A 7439-nucleotide genomic window follows, 5' to 3' on the forward strand; every position below is an offset into this window, starting at 1 on the left:
AGTGGGGTTTTGCAAACCAATTAAGTTCTTTAAGTTTTAGTGTTCGTACGTTTTAATGCTATATTTTTACTTTGGGCAATCAAGTCCTCCAATTTTTCGTGTTAATCTAACTTGGCACTTTAAATTTTAGTTTGCACGACAAATCCTCTATAACATCTTTGATTTGTACAATCGATTGTTTGATTTAACCACTCTGACTTAAACTGATAAATTAGGATTTTTTTTATTTATTTTTTCCATTTTGTTTTTTTGCTCATTTGGTGGCAATTTAGTAGTACGAGTCTATTTTTATCACCAAAGCAACGTCACTTGGTAATTGATTCGATGGTGGGTGAAATATACATTTGGTTTTTCAAGTTTCAGCGTTGATACGATTCGATCCTCTAACATGTATATTAAGTCAATCAAATTCTCTGACTTTTTTTATCCGTGCGATTTGATCTTTCAAGTTATATTTGGTGCAATCAAATTCTCTGACTTTTTTTATCCGTGCGATTTGATCTTTCAAGTTATATTTGGTGCAATCAAATTCTCTTACTTTTCAACTTATGAATCATGTACACGAGACTAAGTGGAGCCACAGAACGCACATACCTAGCAAAGCACATGTCCTGGAAGTGCTCCGATGTACGAGAAAAAGACCGCCTCGGACTGCCGAGGGAAGTAGAGAGGAGCAGCTCTTTTTGACTAACTGCGTCCTCCTCCAAAGAACACTCCCAGAAACAAATCTCCAAGCCCCGCTAGCAAAAATCTCCAGCAATTACTGCGGGAGACATATCGCTATATTTCGTAGATCTCGAGCCGTAAATCTGTCATTCGCGTCCTGGCATGGTGCACAAATACAGGAAGATGATTAATAAAAGACTACATAGCCCTCCAACAGGAGCCTAAAGAAGACAAAAGGCAAGGGATTGTTCTCACCAAGAATGACGCCCGTCAGGCCGCATGCACATCACCGGATACTAAGTAATGATATAAGCATGCACAGTCTGACCATCAATAAAACAAACCCCAGCCCCACTATGTCATGTCGGCAAAAATGTCATGCACACGTAAAATTGACGTTTGTTAGGAAAGCATGAAGATCCATATTCCAAATAACAGCATGCGCGTAGAACAACGGTAAAGCCTCCTTTATCGCACATGCCATAACAGCAGATTACAATAGCTCATTCGCTAGACCAAGAAGACATCATCTAAGCTTGAAAAGAGATCGACTAACAGCGGCATGATGAGTTACACAAAAATTTCGACTAAAATTGAGGTATAATAGATTTCAAACGAGTCGGAAATTAAAACGGTCAAAGGGATCATAGGCCTCAACGAGGAAACATGGTTAGAGGACTCTGAATGGAATGGGGAATAGAATGGAAGCCGGGTGTCCCGATGGCACTCGCATGAGCTTGTATTTCTTAAGTATCTTAGCTTCATGAGCACCCCATCAACTGCCAAAGAATTGAATATCTTAGCTTGTAAACATGGGAATTAGGACTGCTGCTCTGGTAGACGTACCAAAATTAAGATAGTCCAACTAAGAATGTTCACAAAAGCATTAACTAAAAAGGCAACTACACAAATAGGGTTAGCAAAGAAACTATTTCTCACTGAGAACCTGTTATTCACTAGAACAATTCTTGCTGGAATGCATGTTATCAAGGAAGAAAGCTCTTGATCAAAACCGGAGAACATAGCATTCTAGAAGAACTCAGGATTCCTCTTACTTTGGTTATACATCCATCTAACTTGGAAAGAGAAGAATTGTTTGTTCCGAAAGTACATAGGATGCATTGCATCATAATGGAAAGTAACAAAAGAAAAGAAGTGAAAAAAAATTCAGCAACCAATTAAAAGCATATACCGAAGAAATCAAAAAGACACTGCTCCCATTTCTCAGACATCATCAGGATGTGTCAGTGCCACTCAATCCAACAATTCAATGGTGACTCAACAGGCTACTTCATACTTCAAGAAAATGATGCAAGCCACTTGAACTATGAGAAGAAAAAATATCAATGCTTGATTAAAATAAAATTTGTCACTCACGCATAGAAGAATCAGTCCCTTACTCTACATTACATGACAATACCTTTACTTCACCTCACCTGGTACATCATGCTCCAGGCCGAGAGCGGCCAGCCCTGGCAACAATATACAGTTCGTTGATCCAACCTCATGCAGTCTGCTTCAAGAGCGGAGAGCAACCAAACCCAGGACACAAAGCAAAACGAGCCAGAGATGACCACATAGAGCAAGTTTCTGTTGTGGAACTTGAAAGTATAGAGAGAAGATCGTTGTGTCCCACCAGCTGCAAGCAAATTCTACCCGTCTAATTGAAATAATTGAATCTTCTGATTTGAGCAGGTTGTCCTTACAGTTAATGTCATCTCTAGTTATGAAAGGTTGATGTTAAATTTCTGCAGTGAACGGAAAAATTGGCAAAATTATCCACCTGTGGCTGTCATTAATCTTGACAAGGTAACTTTCTGGCTAGTTACTCGTAAGTGTACCTTATCTTGTACCGGAATGTGCATAACACAAATAGCATGTTGCCAGCAGGACCTACTGAAACATCGATTTGCAACGGGTAAGTGAGTCAAGATGCCTTACTGCACACCGTATTTTTGAGCAGATTGTGCAAGACATCTAATGGAGCCCCATCAAAGTTAGATGGCAAGAGCTGAAGAAAGATAATGTTGCAAAAATAGATAAGTTGCACTGTCAAATTCCGAATTCAAAGTTAATTGTTGAAATTGGCCTAAATGAGAGCCAGCAATTGTAGGCAGCTTACTATATACAAGAAGAACACGACCATAAGATTCAAGGTATACTATAATGTAGTACAACTATGCTCAATGCTAATGTATAAACAAGACTATGCTGTATAACCTATACTTCATAAAGCTTGCCACATCTGCAGCGGAAGGAGGTCACCCTTTGAGTACATGTTGATTGGCAATTCCTATTGGTTTTGCTAAAAGCAATTTCCAAACAGGCAGAAACAAGGATGAGAATTCTGTGGCCTAGGGGCAGTTGGGCTGGAGTGGAAGTGCAAGCATGGGTTTCCACATTCTGAGGCTCATCGAGTTTACCAGGCGGATAGATGAACTCTGTTCTAATTGTTTCTCCGAACCAGACTATTGATTCCTTATCAGCACGAAGAGCAGACAACTTCCGATCTACGACTCAGACCTCCTTACAACTTGTACTTTTTGGCGTCATCATCATGAAACCAAGAAAAGAATTGCACAGGGAGTTACATGTCATCAGATTTAGAAGGATTCTGAAACCTGCTAGCCAAACATTAAAAACTCGAGAAGAAAGATACACGGACTCGAGAGCGAGCTTAAGTGTTCTGCTGATTCACTGCTCTGCAGAATACTAGAAATCACAGACAGATTGACAGTTGCATTAACAATCTACCACATTCCCAAGTCATAAAATCGGGGAAGAAACAAACCACAAAATGCGCAATGACTTGAGGCGTGAAGCAGATCTCCAGACTAAACAACTAGAATTTCGTTCTGATGTGGAAATCTCAAACAACCGTAGGCAGACCTCCCTGCAGAAATGCAGGTTAAGTAGAACTCTACCTAGGTTTCTAGCAAGCGATTGACACGGTTTCATTGTTCCTAGAAGACGACGATCCCTTCAACTGATCAGTCTCAGGGAAGAGCCAAAAGGAGACGAACGAAAGCCGCATACGTTAAACGCATTAGCAGATTGCAGCAGAACAGTAGATGAATCAAAAAGACATGGAGGCAAAAGAATCGGTCACCGAGATGAATAGAACCACAAACGCGACGGGCCTTAGATCTTTGATCCTCGCTTCGAAGCGATCCATCCTAGAAGCTGCATTAAGTAGGAACGCGATAAAGATCAAACGGAAACTGTACGGAATCAAAAATCGACACGCGTACTCGAAAACACACGATCGTCCATTCACAGACGCCATGGCCGAACAGGACAACAGAAGCCGCCATTTAACACAGAGCTCGTTCGTAATTCAGAGACAGGAGAGAGGAAAACGAAGCAATGAACCGAGAGAAACAGGATCGGAGCGCGAACACCGCCTCAAGCCGCGAATTCAAGCTAAGCTTCAGACGGAGTCCGCGCCGAGCTAACTCGGAGGCTGTCCAGCATCCAGAGGTTGACGACGCGTCCGGCGAGGGACGATGAGCGCGCGCCGCCGCCGCCGCCTATCGAGAGACGACTCATCGGCGGAAGCGAACTCGAGGACCGGAAGACGGAGGAGCGTTCGAGAAGCCGGGACTCGCGGTGAAGAAGAGAGGCGTTTCGAATGGGTGAGCAACACGGGATAAAGCGTGATAAGAAAACAGCACGCGCGGGAATGAGTCCAGGGGTAATGCACTGCGCGAGCACGCTCGCGACCGATTGTCCCTAATCGAATCACTAATCATGCATATCAACTGTAAAAACGATAAATGATTGCATTAATTTTCGTTGTTTTCCCGAAAAAAAATATGAAACGTTTGAGAAACGTTTGTTCTAAAAATAATTATGTGTATTACTTAAAATCACTAATCAATAAAAATATTCTCGTTTGCGATAATAAATATGTTTAATTATTTTCGTTAAAGATTAAAATGCGTTTCGATCATTTATTTTTGTAAGTGTGGAAGTGATCATTTTTAGAAAAATATTTTTCAAATCGTTTTTTTTTCCTCAAAAAATGGAGTCCCAAGCTCCGACTTTTTTTATGGGAAATAACTTTTAGGAAAATATTTTTTGAATTTTTCGACGTTCGGTTAATGAAAAATAAATGAATCAAGGAAAATATTTTTTACTTATGAAAAAACACTTTTAAAAGTTGAGAAAATCATTTTCTCTTTTTAAGAAGAGGAAAATATCTTCCATCATCTTTCCTTCCTCCACTCCTCTACATTCCTTTTCTTTTTTGTTATTATTTATTTCTTTTTCTTTTTCTTTTTCTTTTTCTTTTTCTTCGGTCGGCGACTCAAGACTGGCCACGGGCGAGCGAGTTCAAGCCTCGCCTAGGCCGAAGAAGAAGGGAAAAGAAAAAAAAAAGAGAAAAAAATGAATTTTTTGGAAAAAGAAAAATATTTAAAAGAAAAATTATTAAAAGGAGAATAAGGAGGAAAATCAATGCCAGTTTTTCACACCGAATGGCGAAAAATATTTTCTGATTCATTTTGAAGTTTCAATTAAATACCGAAAAGTATTGTCATTTTCATGAAAAATGGTTTTCCGGAAAATATTTTTCAAAAACACCTCATTTTTAGCGAAACGAACAGCTTTGTTTTGAAGAAAAAAACTTTCAAAAAAATATTTTTCAAATTTTCACTATTTGGTTCACAAAAAATAAACTAGTCAAGAAAAATATTTTCCGTAAAAAAAAAATCTTCAGAGGAAGGGACAATGATGTCCTTTTTTCGAAAAGAGGAAATCATTTTCCCTTTCCTTTCTTCCATATAAAGCTCCACATTTCTTTTTTTAAAATTTTTATTTTTTTTTGTCCTTTCTTCGTAGGCGGGTCGTCGGCAACCGCCGAGGGACAAGCTCACCCGTGGTCGACAAGCTCGAGCCTCGCCTCACTAGCCTTGCCGGATCCGGCGAGGCAAGGTAAGGCTCTAGCTCGTCGGCGATCGCCATGGCCGACTACCCACGAGAGAAAGAAAAAAAAAGGAAAAAAAAAGAAAGAAGATAACAAAATTCAAAAATTATGAAGAAATCAGATTTTTTAAAGAAAATTTTAAAAAAAATCCATTTTAAAAGGACAATTGGGCCTACGATGCAAAAAATCAAACGATGGAAAATATTTTCCTTACCAAATAATGAAAAATAATTTTCAATTCATTTTCAAGTTTCAGCCGGATATCAAAAAATATTATTATTTTCCTATAAAATGACTTTCGAAAATATTTTCCGGAAGCACCATATTTTCTACGTAACGAACGGAGCATTAATAAGTAATCGTGCTTGTTCCATTCAGTCTATAAATTATCTCTGATGACCAATTTAAGTGACGTAAAGACGTTAGTCTAGAAATGTTGTTTCTAATTAGGAAAAAAAATTGACCCAAAAAAAAAGGAATTTTTTAAAAATGATTCTGTTAAAAATTCTTTAGAAAAGATTTCAAAACCATTTGAAAGAGTTCAAAAGGATCTAGGTGCATTTGGCGTCGTACTGTCGAATTTAAATCGACGGTTAATTTTACAAGGAAATGTAAATCTGAGGACGATTTTGAATGTTCATAAATACGACAGCAAATTCATAAAGATTGGAAAACTATTATCGTTCTCCTTTTCCCTTCCCTTTTCTTTTCCTTTTCTTTCCTTGCAGCTTCATTGGCTCAGATAGATAATCAGACGTAATGTATTTCTGCACAAACGTGCAGCCATTAAATAAATAAATACATAGTCATTACGAGACAACACAAACCTCCGTTTATTTCTCAAAAAATGAGTGATTTGAATGTCATTTTTTTTCTAAAAATGATTGCTTGAAATAATTAGTCAATGAAAAATATGTTCATTACTGTCGCGATCTAAAATTAGGTTGATGGGCTAGTTAGTTAATTAAATTAACTAACTTACTTCGAGTTCTCCCAAACTATACCGAATAACAACTTAGGTTCATTATTTATCATGCAAATGATTTAATTTGGAATCGCTACTAATCAATTTGAGGTAGGTCGATTAGACACCTAAGTAAAATAGTGAGAGAACTAATTTATTTTTACGAACCAGAAATAATGAGTTTGGAGAATTGTTTACGCTAGATTGCTCTAATGTCCTTTTGGTACCATTTCATTTCATGAAAAATATTTAATCAAGTAGCTTTAATTAATTTTAACCTAAGTCATTAAGATAGGCTATCATGCGGGTGCACAATCAATTAAATAAATACCCAAAACTCAAGATAATTGCAAGGAGCATGCACCAAGCAGATTATTTTCTCTTTTTTGGTTTTCACTTTTTAAATGAAAAGTAAGCTATATGCAATGCATGAATTCTAATTTAAATGCAATGACATATATAAATGCAAACTATGCTAAGAATGCATATGGATTTAATTAAACTACATGGCTATCATAATGATATGCAATTAAATAAAAAATAATCCTAACATGCAATCTACATGATGAATTAATTAACCTAATCATGCCACTATAAATGACATGGCAAATGTGACATGTGATGGATGATGACATATCATGGATGACATTTCTTTACTGTTTTTGAGATTAATAATTTCTCAAAATAAACTATGTCGGAAGAATAACTATCATCATATTTTAGGGTTTAGATTGACCTAAATCCTAACCTATTAAAGATAGACTAGTCTAGGCATGAAAATCTATCTAAATATGCGTATCAAATCCTGGAATGCAATATAACTAAACTATTCTAGAAATCAATTAAATATACAAATTATCTAAATGATCTTATACTAAGAAT

The 7439-nt window shown here is 37.3% G+C and overlaps 1 long non-coding RNA gene across 2 annotated transcripts; it reads right to left on the minus strand.

Moving 5' to 3' along the window:
- Positions 1-490: 490 nt before the first annotated feature.
- On the minus strand, positions 491-4258 carry LOC125315564. Of its 2 annotated transcripts, none has more exons than XR_007198740.1 (5): positions 4039-4258; positions 3776-3849; positions 2508-2677; positions 2103-2414; positions 491-887 (listed from the first exon to the last, which is right to left on the minus strand). It is a non-coding gene; the product is annotated as an uncharacterized LOC125315564 (long non-coding RNA). The 2 variants fall into 2 exon arrangements; XR_007198739.1 differs by having other exon boundaries at positions 2087-2414.
- Positions 4259-7439: the final 3181 nt, after the last annotated feature.

Source organism: Rhodamnia argentea, chromosome 6, assembly GCF_020921035.1.
Source record: "Rhodamnia argentea isolate NSW1041297 chromosome 6, ASM2092103v1, whole genome shotgun sequence".
NCBI lineage: Eukaryota > Viridiplantae > Streptophyta > Magnoliopsida > Myrtales > Myrtaceae > Rhodamnia > Rhodamnia argentea.